General features: G+C 42.4%; 1 pseudogene; it reads left to right on the forward strand.

Moving 5' to 3' along the window:
- Positions 1 to 13399, forward strand: part of LOC101680719 — a 38475-nt pseudogene extending 25076 nt beyond the window's left edge.
- Positions 13400 to 13855: the final 456 nt, after the last annotated feature.

The raw sequence follows: 13855 nt of genomic DNA on the forward strand, positions 1-13855 counted from the left end.
CCTGCAAAGCCTAAAATGTTTGCCATCTGGCCCTTTAAAGAAAATATTCATTGACCCCAGGTTTCGAGTGACCTATAGTTCTTTCATTAAGGCCAGAAGTAGAAAGTGTCATGGTGTAAGTATTAGAGTCTTTTTTATTAATAATTTGTTATTTATATAAAGTATTATGAAGTATTATTTATTGGGATTGTTAAACAATATTAAGGGATGAAAAGTGATGGGACGAGAGGGTAGATTTTTATATCAATTTTGTAAGAGAATAATTCTCTTTTGTTAAGTCATATGACTGTAATAAATTTGTTTTCCTAGACTATTGCTTCCACATAAAATGAGGACCTTCCCTATGTAGATTTTCTAGGGTCTTTCAAAGTTTTTTTTTTTTTTTTCCCTTGTACCCAAAACAGAGGATCAGAAGATGAGCTGGGGAAGGGTCATCATTCCCCTGTGACAAATGGGGACAGCAGGAGTAACAACAGAGTAACTGTTGTCACTCCAGCTCTGTGAGAATTTTAAAAACCTCTTAGCCTTCCATCTAAATTAACCCCGCCTTTCTTCCCTGGGCCACATTTATTTAAAATGAAACAGCCTTCCCTTGACTTGTCTAAATGCTTCTCAGCGACATTCTCTTTCATGCACACATAAATCCCTTTGCTTCCTGCTTGCCCTGGCTTCTCCTACTTGGGCAAAGCAAGGGTCAAGGGCTAGTGCCTTTGTCTGTTGATTTTCGCCCCTATGGGTAATTCAGAGCCTTGGAGGGGCAGCCTCTTCTTCCTCCTATAAACTGCCTCCAGGTAACAAGACTGTTGGTGCCCACCCTAGGCTAGTGAGAGGCTCCCCTGGAGTCACACTAGGACAGGAGAGTCCATGGAAACCGAGCCCACCACACACATGACATGAAGACTCCCAGCTTTAGCCAAAAGTGTCCTGGGTTTGAAGTCAGCAGACTCGTTCCAGCTCTTCTTCCTCTAATTTGTTGTTGGTTCCGGGCCGGCTACTTAGCTTTTGAATGCCTAAATTCTCACATCTGCAACATTAAGATAATGCCGACTTTCACTTCAGCTTCTGGGAATAGAATTAAACTGTATATGGACATTGATGTTCCCATAGTAACAGTCACGTAAGGGATCTAGCCTGCCACCAGAGGCAATACATTATTTATGATAAGTACTTGTAAAAACTCCTCACTGTCACTGTAATAAAAGATTCTTACAGGAAATCCTGGGGATATACTTTCACATTAATTTGCATTCATTATTTCGGGGAGAGTTCATGAGGCTCCCAACTACCTGATTCTAAATTTGTAGAATAAAATCAATTAGCACATGCTGGAGTGGCTGAATTCAAAAGCAGAACAGAGTGCTCCTATGGCCCTTGGAAGGGGAAGGAAGGGACTGACTTCCTGGGGCTATTTATTAAAACCAGGGAGGAGTCAGTGGGTGTGGCCTGCCTGGGGAGAGATGGCTCCGGCTTGCCCAGTGCATGAAGAAAACAAGAAAGTTAGATAGCTCTGTAAAAACAAATGTGTTGTTGGATTATCACCGCTGTTATTATTATTTGGGGGGAAATTTAAATATACAATAAAATACAAAAAAAGTAATGATAATCACATTATCATTCAGAGATAATGTATTTTAACATTTTGGTATATAGCCTTCCTGTCTGTCTGTCTGTCTCTCTCTCTCTCTCTCTTTTTTTTTTTTTAAGATTTATTTATTGGGGTACCTGGTGGTTCCATCAGTTAAGCATCTGACTTCAGTTTGGGTCATGATCTCGGGGTCCTGGGATCCGCCCCTCATTAGGCTCCCTTGCTGTGAGGAGTCTGCTTGTCCCTCTCCCTCTGCGCCCCCCCCCGCTTCTGTTCCCTCTCTCTCTCTGAAATAATTTTTTTATAAACTTATTTATTTGAGAAAGTGAGAGAGAATGGGGGAGGGGCAGAGGGAATCTTCAAGCAGACTCTCTGGGAGCCTCATGTGGGGCTCAATCTCATGACCCATGAGATCATGACCTGAGCTGAAAAAAAGAGACACTTAACCGACCGAGCAACCCAGGCGCTCCTCTTTTCCTACTTATATATTTCTAAATATTGTTTTGTAACCTGCTCTTTATATTTGTGAACATTTTTCTAAGTTATTAAATGTTCTTTCTAGAACATAATTGGCTAAATATGTACCATAAGGATGTATCACTTTATTTAACCAATTCATAATTAGTAAACAGGTTGTATCCTGACTTGTTTTTTTAATTAAAATCGATTTGTGTATGAGCCTGATATCTCATGTTAATTTAGCTGACAGATTTAGACCTATATTTTGATCTATCCATAATACTTCCATTGCTAACAACACTCTTCTTTCCCAGTGATTTTGTTATTAGTTCATAGTGCAAATACACCCAAATTCCCCTTCAAAAACAAGTTGTTATGAAAGTCTCAGGTGTAGAGTGCCCTTGTCTGATTTTTGTTTTTCCATATTCCTTGGTCCTTGCATATGGATCTTTTGCCTAAAACATTATTTTCTTTCTTACTTTTATTGAAAATATCTTTTTTTAAAAAAATTTGGTAACAGTGAACTACAACAGTGATCTTCATTTTAATTTCAAATCCATCCTTATTATTCTTTTAATAATATGATTTGACTTGCTTTTCTAATGAAGGCTTTATTCTTTCACCCAAATCTCAAATTTTTAGTGTCAAGATTCCTTTAAAAAATTCATCGAGGATTCTGAAGAGCTTTTGGGTATATGAATTTTATCTATTGCTGTTTGCCATATTAGAAGTTTAAAAAATGAAGGCACCTGGGTGGCTCAGTGAGTTAAAGCCTCTGCCTTCAGCTCGGGTCATGTTCCCAGGGTCCTGGGATGGAGCCCCACATCGCACATCAGCAGGAAGCCTGCTTCCCTTCCTTTCTCTCTGCCTGCCTCTCTGCCTACTTGTGATCTCTGTCAAATAAATAAACAAAAAATCTTAAAAAAAAGAAATTTAAAAAATACTATTTCATTTTAAAGTAACAATAAAGACCTGTAACCCTGTAACATATTAACATAAATACATATGCCAAAACACATTAGGTGGGAAGAATGGCATTGTTTTCCATTTTGCAATCTCTTTGATGTCTGGCCTAACAAAAGGCAGTTGGTTTCAACAATCTGCTTCTGTATTGACACCAGTTGGCACGTGTTATTTTTGTTGAAGTACATAGATGAAGAAAATCCTGCCTTGTGCAGACATGTGCTTGGAAAAAGAAGGACCTGAGGTAAGCCTCCGAAAGACTCCGGGCTCACAGCATCCCCTGCCCACACTTTTGAGAATCACTGACTATGAGTGCTGGTCCATCTTTTTATGCTCTAGTTTCCTTTTTTGTAAACATACAGTGATAACTATAGTATTTCATAGTATTCTGATATCAGAGCATGAAAACTTCTATAGTGGAAGGCAGAAATCGACACCTGTTCATGAAATAGGAAAACCGCTTTCTCTGGGGCACATGGGGGCCATGTAGCTATCCCAAGGAACCTGGTTTACTAAAGCAATATGTATTTCCCATAGATACGTGGGTTTCACATTTCACCACTGCAGCCAGAAACTAGGAATTTTCTAAAGAAAGTTTTAAGGTTTCTTATGTGGCTTTGGTGAAGAAATCCCGCCCCCCAACCCCAACCCAGGAGGGTAAGATATGAGTTCTGGCTCGCTTCCAAAGTGGAGATGCATTTCTCTGAAACCCGCTGCATAATTATCTTAGCATTCTTTGATCTACAAAATGTACTCCTGTGTCTCATTTTAGCTTAGGGCAAGGGTGGAACTAATCCCTATTAGACATTTTATTTTATTATTATTATTTTTTAAGATTTTATTTATTTATCAGAGAGAGAGAGAGGGAGAGAGCGATCACAGGCAGACAGAATGGCAGGCAGAGGCAGAGGGAGAAGCAGAGGGAGAAGCAGGCTCCCTGCAGAGCAAGGCTCCGGATGTGGGACCTGAGCCGAAGGCAGCTGCTTAACCAACTGAGCCACCCAGGCGTCCTCCTATTGGACGTTTTAAAGACAGAATGTAAGTTTCTCGTGGCGGACGTCATAATGGGCTCGCGCCTGGCAACGGATCCAGTATGGGCTGGTATGGCTGTAACATACATACTCAGCAGCGAGCTTGACTGCGTGCGCTTTGCGCGGCTGAAACAAGGCGTTGACTTACAACAGTGCGCATTCTGTTTTCATCTGATGCAGCGACTCAGCTTGGGAAGGTGGGACCTGGGGGGAAGGACGGCCCAGAACCCTCTGCCCTTTATCCCTACCCCAGAGGTTGAGTGGATTGTCCACCCCACCCTACCCCCCTCGAGAACCACACTTGAATCCTGCGGTGGCCTTGAGGGCCGGGCCTGGGGTGGGGCACAGATGTTTTCCTCGGATCTGCCCTGAATATGGATTGTATCTCATCTTAGCATCTCATGGTGGTTGAGGAGAGATTGCAGCCTGGACTTCAGAGGGTGGGAGTTGTGTCTGCATTTGGCAAATGGAGATAATGAGCTGGGTGAGGACAAAGTGAGAAAGTGCTCTAGGTACAAGAATTGTTAATATTGTTCTTAAACCAGTAAACAGTAAGCCCAGTAAACTGTCCTAGGGTGAGGAACTAGGTGAATTGGGACACACCAGTCCTGAGGAATTCTTTGCTTTGCTTCTGGCAGCCTGATCTTGTTAATCCTCTCCATGGAGCTCCTGAAGGTACTACTGGGCTAAAAAAAACCACTGAGGGATCCCCTACCCCACCCTTAAGTCACAAATGAAAGGGACAGCCTGGTACTGGATATTTTTATTTCCCTAAATAATGTGGTCACTTGTTCTACAACTGACTGCAGCCACCATTATCAGTGACTTTACTCTCCAAGTTTTTTCTACTTCTTTGACATCTGAGAGTAGCTGATAAAATCATGAACATACTCATTGTGAGAATGTATCAAATACGTCAGTGTGCACGTCCAGTGCTTTAAAAATCCCCTATTAGGTTTTTTTTTTTTTAAGTTTAAAGTAAGCAGAGCCTTGGCACTGAAATAATTTTGGAATTTAAATATTGGTTCTTGAATGAAAACTTATCTTCTTTGTGTTCAATTAGACTTCTATTGCTCCACTTCAAAAAGGTCACCTAAATTTGGAAACGACAAGTGATTCTAATTGTGACAATCTCACGCTTGCTGAATTTTCTCAGAAAGGTTAAATTACTTTTTCCCATTTACTAAGGAACATTTCTTCATACTTCTACCACAACGCACACCCAAAAATCTGGGGCTTTAAAGAAATGAGGCATATTTTAATGGATTAGGCTTTGATTCCTTGTGACAGCAGTGTTATCAGCTGCTGTATGCAAATATTTTAGACTCTACGCACCCTATTTGCTTTGCTGCAATAATGCAACTGTGTTTCTCGTAGATCTATTAGAAGTGCTGTGGGTTGCATAGGAAAATGTCTACAAAGCGCTTAGTTTCTAGAGATAGGTCATAAACTGAAGGGACTTTATTTCTAGAAATCCAGGGTAGGATAAACTGAGTGACTGAGGGAGGGGGTTCAGTAGGAATCAAGGTGGAGAGAAAAGGTAAGTACCATATGATTTCACTCATATGTGAAATTTAAGAAACAAAACAGATGAACATATGGGAAGGGGGGGAAAAAAGAGAGGGAAACAAACCACAGAGATTCTTCTTTTTTTTTTTCCTTAAGATTTTATTTATTTATCTGTGTGAGAGAGAATGAGAGAGAACGCACAAGCAGAGGGAGAAGGGCAGGGGGAGAAGCAGGCTCTCCACTGAGCAGGGAGCTTGATACAAGGCTCCATCCCAGGACCCTGGGTTAAGGACCTGAGCACAAGGCAGACACTTAACTGACTGAGCCACTCAGCTGACCTCTGGAGACTCTTAACCTCTGAGAACAAACTAATGGGGGGAGGTGGGTAGAGATGGGCTAGATGGGGAATGGGTATTGGGGGGGCATTTGTTGTGATGAGCACTGTATATTGTATATAAGTGATGAATCACTAAATTCTACTCCTAAAACCAATATTGCACTATATTTTAACTAACGAATTTAAATAAAAATTAAAAAATAAATAAATAGGAGTCAAGGTGGAGGAACTTGAAAGAAGGCGCTCTCAAGAACCGGCCCCGGGGGTCCACAGGCTTCTTCAGCTGGCCATATTGCGATCCGAAGCTACTAAGCTCCAGAGTAGCCACAGAGATGTTTGGTTCCATGGAAAATGGAGGCTCCTGGCTGAGCATAGAGGGAAGCTCCAGCTTCCTCTGAACTGTGTCAGCTTTGCTTATATGCAAGTATTGAGCAAAATAAGAAAAATAGCCAAAGAACACCACTGTCCAAGCATAAACTGGATTATTATTACTGGCACTCCTGACAATATAGAAATAGCCAGGGATTTTTTTTTTCTAGCTTTATTAAGATATAATTGACGTAGGCCATTATATGGTTAAGGTGTGTGATAACGTCGATTTGATATACATATGAGCTGCAAAATGAGTACCTTAGTAAAGCTGGTTAACATCTCCATCATCTCACACATTACCTTTATTTCCCTCCAGTTTTATTGAGATATAATTGATGTATAGCACTACATAATTTTAAGGCACACAACATAACAACTCAATATTTGTGTATTGCGAAATGATCACCACAATAAGTTTAGTAAATGTTCATCTCCATATAGTGACAGTTTTTTTCCTTGTGATGAGAACTTTTAGGAACTTCTCTTTTAGCAACTTTCTAATATACCTTACAGCAGGGTTAGCTATAGTCATCATGTTGGACATTACTTGCTCTGTACTTACTCATCTTCCGATTGGAACTTTGTACCTAACGACCATCTTCATCCATTCCCCTCACCCCCCTGACCACTTCCTGTGTGCATGTGTGGTGAGATGTTTAAGGTCTACTTTTTAGCAGCAGTCAAGTGTACAGTATACTATATATTATTTTATATGTGATGTATATATATGCATATATAGTATATGTTGTTAAAAGAGTTTTTTTTAAAGCAGGTATCCCCTTCTCTTATATCTGAGTGATATATGTGAACCTTCTCAAATATCTGAGTGATAATTTCAAATACTATGGAATTACTGCAGTGGTTGCAACATGGTTTTTGCATTACAGCAGAGAAATAGCCCGAGTTATCATGTTCCCCTAGGTGACTCTGAAAGGAAAGGGGTGACCACATTTAAGTTTAGAATGAGAGAAAGAAGGCAAAGATAGGGAGGGCTATCAGAGTTTCCACCACCAGAGCTCGTGTTGCAGTCACTCTGATAAAGACAGAAGGAAACAGGGCAGCGGGAGAGCTTGGACCTTGAAGCCCTTGATCTACCCGTGAAAGAGAAAAATAGCAGTGCTGAAGAATTTATCAGCATACAGTTTCTTAAGAACAGTTGAGCGGGGCTATGGAAGATGAGCTGGCTTCTGTTTTGCAGTGTTTCTAGCAAGAAGGGTTTTAGATACAATGACCGCACTCAGAATTTAGACTATCTCATAGGGATATCTTCCCAAAGCCTCTAGGATGTGAGTCATTATATCAGAATCTTGAGCAAAAGACAACTTAGTTGTGGAGGACTTGGAGAAAATGACATTTCATCTCCCAGTCTAGCTAACACACTAATTCCTTTAAAGGACTGGTTCTAGGACTCTTTACTGTTCCGTTAATGGTGCGGATGTTCCCAGGATGAAGGGACCTAGCATTTCCACATGGCCCAAGAGAAGCTGGCTAGAGAGTTTTCACTCTTCTGTTTTCTCCTTATCCCCTTACGCAGTAACCCTATTCTCTATTACACTGCTTTCAAGAAACAATTTGCTCAACTCCTTCCTGCAAAGAGACAGAAAAGAGAAAATAAACCAAGGTTTGATATGTTTTCTTTCTCAGGAGTATCCTCATTAGGAAGGTAAAGGATGAAACTCTGATCAGAGAATTTCAAGCATCAGCTAGCCCAGTGGGAAGGAATTTGGGAAGGCAGGGAGAACATCATCTATCCTAATTGGTTGTCTCTCTGCCTTTAGCACGGCCAGCCCAACTGAGTTCCCACTAACATGGCAGATGGCCTCCTTACAGCCCTAGAGAAATCTTACTTGTCCTTGAGTATGTCAGGGAAAATGGCTGAGTGCAGAGGCATTTCCTCCTGACCCGTCTAGCACTGCCTCAAGAGTTGGGCCTAATGTGAATTTACAACAGTTACACAAGTTTCCACGCTGAAGCCCATTTTGGTGAGGGTGGAGACATCAGACCCTATTAAAATAGGAGCCAGGTGCTGAGAGGGGTCACTGTCTTTTCTCAGGATGATTTTTATAAAGAAAGCAAGGGGAAATTTTTATTACACAGTTGCAATTGATTATGGTAAGAAATACCAGGGCAACATTAGGTATGAAACTGTCCTTCTTCCTTTTATCCAGGAAACACAGTCTCTCTTAATTAGTAACATGCCCTTTTTGTATGTCATAGGCTTCTTTGTCTTACGTTGCATACTTGTTATAGCTTGTAGATTAATGTCACAGGGAGCCCTCCCCAAACCATGGAGCAGTCTGCACAGCTCTTTCTCTGTTTCCCTGAAAAGCCTAACCATTGAGGGCCCCTAATCTTTGTGATGATACCAACCGCACTCTGTAAAGGACACTTGGGGTACTTCAGGATGAAAGATTAAAAGTCACATTATTTTTGATGGAACATAGTCTACCATAAGGGCCATTATAGTGGAGTTTCAAAAATAAAGTAAAAACAAAGAAATTATCATATCAGATTTTCAGTTCCCTTTGCATATTATAAATGCAGCATAGTCCCAAACCCTTTCCAGTGTCATGTAATTTTTACTGTGTTCAATAAAAGCAATTGATATAAAAAAAGAAACATAGCTAAATGGTTATGTATATAATTTTTAAAAAGATTTTATTTATTTATCAGAGAGAGAGAGCACAAGCAGGCCGAGTGGCAGGCAGAGGCAGAGAGAGAAGCAGGCTCCCCACTGGACTCTACCCCAGCAGCCTGGGATGGTGACCTGAGCCAAAGGCAGCGACTTAACCAACTGAACCCACCGAGGTGTTCCTATATGATTTTTTTTTTTTTTTAAATAAACTCTACACCCAGTGTGGGGCTTGAACTCAGGATCCCTAGATCAAGAATCATATGCTCTACCAACTGAGCCAGCCAGGTGCCCTGTAATTTTTATACCTTTGTAAGAATTTTTATATAATAAACTCATTGATCAGGAAAGATCCTTTATTTAGAATATGTATCTTAGAAAACATAGTCATTTAAAATAGAGTAAAGATTCCTGTGCCTATTTATTTTCTGGAAAGAGTTTTTTAAGAGACGTTAGAAGGAACAGGTTCCAGTAAGGAATGCATAAAATGCAAGTCATTTATGTGTGTGTCTAAGTATTAGTTAGCTGGCTTGCCTTTGTAAATGGATGGATGGGATTATTCCCCACTCCCCAGTCCTTTCAAAAGAAAAAAAAAAAAATCCCTGCTGTTTTTGTTACTAGATCAAGTGACCAGGTCCACACAAGCCCCACAGACTAGGGAGTAGTTCTCTACAGGGGCCTCTCACATCTGCTGGTGGACAGGACTCCCATCTTCCCATCTCCATGGTCTTCGAATAGCCATGCAGGTAGCAGAGTCATGGCTGCTGTCAGGGAAACTGCCTCTCTAAAACACTCAAAATTGGGGGTGCCTGGGTGACTCAGATCAGGTGATGAGGCTGGGGTCCTGGGATCAAGCCATGCAAGGGTCCTGGGATCAAGCCCCATGTTGTGCTCTGCACAGCAGGGAGCCTGCTTTTGCCTCATCTGCCACTCCCCTTGCTAGTGCTCTCTCTCTGTGTCAAAAAAGTAAATAAAAAATCTAAAAAAAAAAGCCTGTTTTTTGTTTTGTTTCTTAAATTCCACATATGAATGCAATCATATGGTACGTGACATAATCTTCACCCTTTTTTAAAAAAAAGATTTTATTTGAGAGAGAGAGCATGAGAAGAAGGAGGGGCAAAGGAGGAGGAAGAAACAGTCTCCCTTCTGAGCAGAGAGCCCAACGAGGGGCTCAATCCCAGGACCCTGAGATCATGACCTGAGCCGAAGGCAGACAGTTAACTGACTGAGCCACCAAGGTGCCCTGATGATTTTCATCCTTATCTGAAAAACCTTAAAGAACATTATATTCTGATTATATTATTTGAGAATCTGATAGCAAGAAAAGCGACTGATCTGTGGAATGACATTTTAGAAACTTTAGCACAAATTAAACAGGAAGTTGATCTTGCTATAATCAGCAGGGTGCCTACATCTGTGTTGTCTGGATAGCCCACTGTCACTGTTGAAAACCCAAATACAGAAGACGCATCCTCTTTTTCCCAGTGTGTCAGTAACCTGAGCTCTTTTTGAAGGCATGGTCTCCAAGAGCGTTCCAACATGGCAGTGATAGTTGTAAAGAATGATAAATGATTCCACCGTGTTACCAATTTTTAAAGTTCTCTGTAGCCCTTACACTGGAATTCAAATTGTGCCAGCCATCTTTTATTAGTCAGTCCCATGGGATTCTTATTGTTATTTTGAACGATATCTATTTTTGTCTAATTCTATGGGAACCACACATAGTTTGTGCTTTTGCCAGAAATTTATTTTCCAATGAGTACTACTCAATTCTAAATAAGTACATTCTGCATTTTTATGCTGGGACATAGTAAGGGTGAGTTCAATTGGGAATGCCATTTAAAATTGTATAATGCAGCCTGGACTTTTTTTGTGACTAATATAATGGTAACTACAAGTGAGTTTGGGTTTTGTTTATTGTCTTTCCATGTGATCCATTTTAAGTGAAAACATAAAATCATTAAGAATTGATTTTACAACAGTGTGGCTTATTCGTTGACTTACAGCATTGATTCGTGTAATTGCTCAATGTGTTTATTCATGCACAGAGTTAAACATTATATTAACTCTAATAACCAGAAAATCAATTCTCCCATGTCTTTTCCAACAGAAAAAAGGAAATGGTTTTCTTACCTAACTTTTGCTGCATGATATCTGTGGAAGTCTTGAGCTTGTTTCCAGAAGTGGGAAGACAGTTTTAGTTTTGTTCTATGGCGCTAAGTTTCAGAGTATGGATATTAACACTTTATCTCTTTGACCTGAGATTAGCAGAATATTTTCACTTGTAATAAAGCTTAACTCCCAGGACTACAAGAAGCAAAAAAGGGCAATTTTTATTATGACACAGGAACTTCAAGTGCCTGAGACCCTGAGGGATCTGTAGATGTTCTAGTCTATTCAGTGTAATAACACAGTCTTTGAGGAAAATTGTCTAAGCAAAATCTATAGGAAATCATAAAAACTGCAGAAAGGCTTAAAGAAATAATAAAACTACAATGATTCTACAAAGACTGCTTTCAGAGGACCAAAGAGAAAACTGAGGGGATTTTTAGTAAATGTCATTTATTCTCGTGTCAAAAAGAGAATAGAGCTGTCTCACTGGGCCAGTTGGCTGGCGCCCTGTGTTCCCGCGCCAAGGGCCCTCCGTGTCCTCCTCCACGCACCCCAATGGAAGAGGAGATGATTGCGCTCGCCGTCCACTATGGCCCCAGGATGTGCAAGGCAGACTTTGCCGGGGATGGTTCCCACCCGAGCTACGCTCCTGTCCATCGTCGGGTGATCCCGACACCAGGGCGTGATGGTTGGAATGGGCCAAAAGGACTCTTACATTGGCGACAAGGCCCAGAGCAAGCGGGGCATCCTGACCCTCCCGTACCCCGTCGAGCACGGCACTGTCACCAACTGAGACAATGTGGAGATCTGGCACCATACCTTCCACAACGAGCTGCGCATGGCCCCTGAGGAGCACCCGTGCTGCTGACCGAGGCCCCCGGAACCCCAAGGGCAACTGTGGGATGACTCAGATCATTTTTGAGACCTTCAACACCCCAGGCATGTATGTGGTCATCCGGGCTGTGCTGTCCCTGCATGGCTCTGGCCGCACCACTGGTCTTGTCATGGACTCTGGGGACAGGGTCACCCACACTGTGCCCATCTTCGCAGGGTACGCCCTGCCCCCGCGCCATCCTGCGTCAGGACCTAGCTGGCCGGGACCTGACGGACTAGTTTATGAAGAGCCTCTCCGAGTGTGGCTGCCGCTTCGCCGCCGCCGCCGCGTAGCGGGGAATAGTGCGTGACATCAAGGGGAAGCTCTGCTCGGTCGTCCTGGACGTCGAGCAGGAGATGGTCACGGCCGTGTCCTCCTCCTCCCTGGAGAAGAGCTATGAGCTGCCCCACAAGGCAGGTGATCACTGTCCGGAGCGAGCAGTTCCGCTGCCCGCAGGCGCTCTTCCAGCCTTCCTTCCTGGGGATGGGGTCGGGTAGTGTCCACGAGACCACCTTCCGCTCCATCAGAAGTGTGACGTCGACATCCGGAAGGCCCTCTATGCTCGCGCGGTGCTGCGGGGCGGGGCCACCGTGTACCCCTGCATCGCCGACAGGATGCAGAAGATCACAACTCTGGCGCCAAGCACCATGAAGGTCAAGATCACCGCTCCTCCGGAACGCAAGTCCTGGGTGTGGGTCGGGGGCGCCCTCCCGGCCTCGCTGTCCACCTCCCAGCAGATGTGGATCAGCAAGCAGGAGGATGTTGGAGTCGGGCCCCTCCGTTGTGCACTGTAAATACTTTTAAACGAACTTGGAGCAGATGCGTAGCATTTCCTCCGTGAGTGAATTCCCGAGTATGCATTTGCCCTGGTCAGTGTATACCCTCATGCCGGCCTCCTGAAACTGGAACGAGGCTTTGGAAAGAAGTGTGTCCTTGAAGCTCGCATCTGATATCAGCACTGATTGTGGAACTTGCTGCTGATCTTGACCTTGTATCCAAGTTAACTGTTCCCTTAGTTTATGTTTAATACCCAGTATATATCTTTGATTTAAACCCTTAGCACCTCTGGCTGGGTCACTTTGTGCCTGAGGTTGAGAACATGGTTATAGAAGAAAAATCCATTGACTGGAGAATCTGCAAGACCCTGAGTTTCTTGATCTGTGTGAGTTTCTTGACCTGTGTTAAGAGCTGCCTATTCCAGGATTTCTCTAGAGGCTGGCAAGAGCCCTGAAACAGCTGCCATTTCTGTCTCGTAGGTCCATTGGGATAACAGGGATGGGAAGGTGGGAGCCTCAGGACCCACTTTGCTTTCTTACCCAGTGTTTTCCTGCCAGAACACCTTGGGCTGTTAATTGCCTTGAGTTGGAAAATGGTTTGCATTTACACTTGTAAATTTATTCACTCTTTTAATTTATGTAAGGTTTTTGCACACAATCCTCAATTCTTTAAGAGATGACAACAGATTGTGATTTCTTTTTTTTTTTTTTTAAAGATTTTATTTATTTATTTGTCAGAGAGAGAAGGAGAGGGAGAACATAAGCAGGCAGAGAGGCAGGTAGAGGCAGAGAGAGAAGCAGGCTTCCCACCGAGCAAGGAGCCCGATTCGGGACTCGATTCCAGGACCCTGGGATCATGACCTGAGCCGAAGGCAGCGGCTTAACCAACTGAGCCACCCAGGCATCCCCAGATTGTGATTTCTACTGTCATGTGAGAATATTAGGCCCTAGCAATATGTCATTGTGTGAGGAAAATAAAGTGCTGTGGTTAAAAAAAAAAAAAAAAAAGGCAAGCAAGCAGGATTGTTTGGTTGATTTGGCTGTGGCTTGTTTTCTTTGTAGACACATAAACGATGGAAGACTGACTTACATTAGTCATGAAAGTGATTATTTGGCCAAATATCTAAAGCAAGAAATTTTATATTTTGTTTTGCCTTTCAAATGGATAGAAATTTTTAAAATGTACTTTGGGATCTATAGAAAAT

Source organism: Mustela putorius, unplaced genomic scaffold (assembly GCF_011764305.1).
Source record: "Mustela putorius furo isolate JIRA1106 unplaced genomic scaffold, ASM1176430v1.1 tig00003845_pilon_pilon_pilon, whole genome shotgun sequence".
NCBI lineage: Eukaryota > Metazoa > Chordata > Mammalia > Carnivora > Mustelidae > Mustela > Mustela putorius.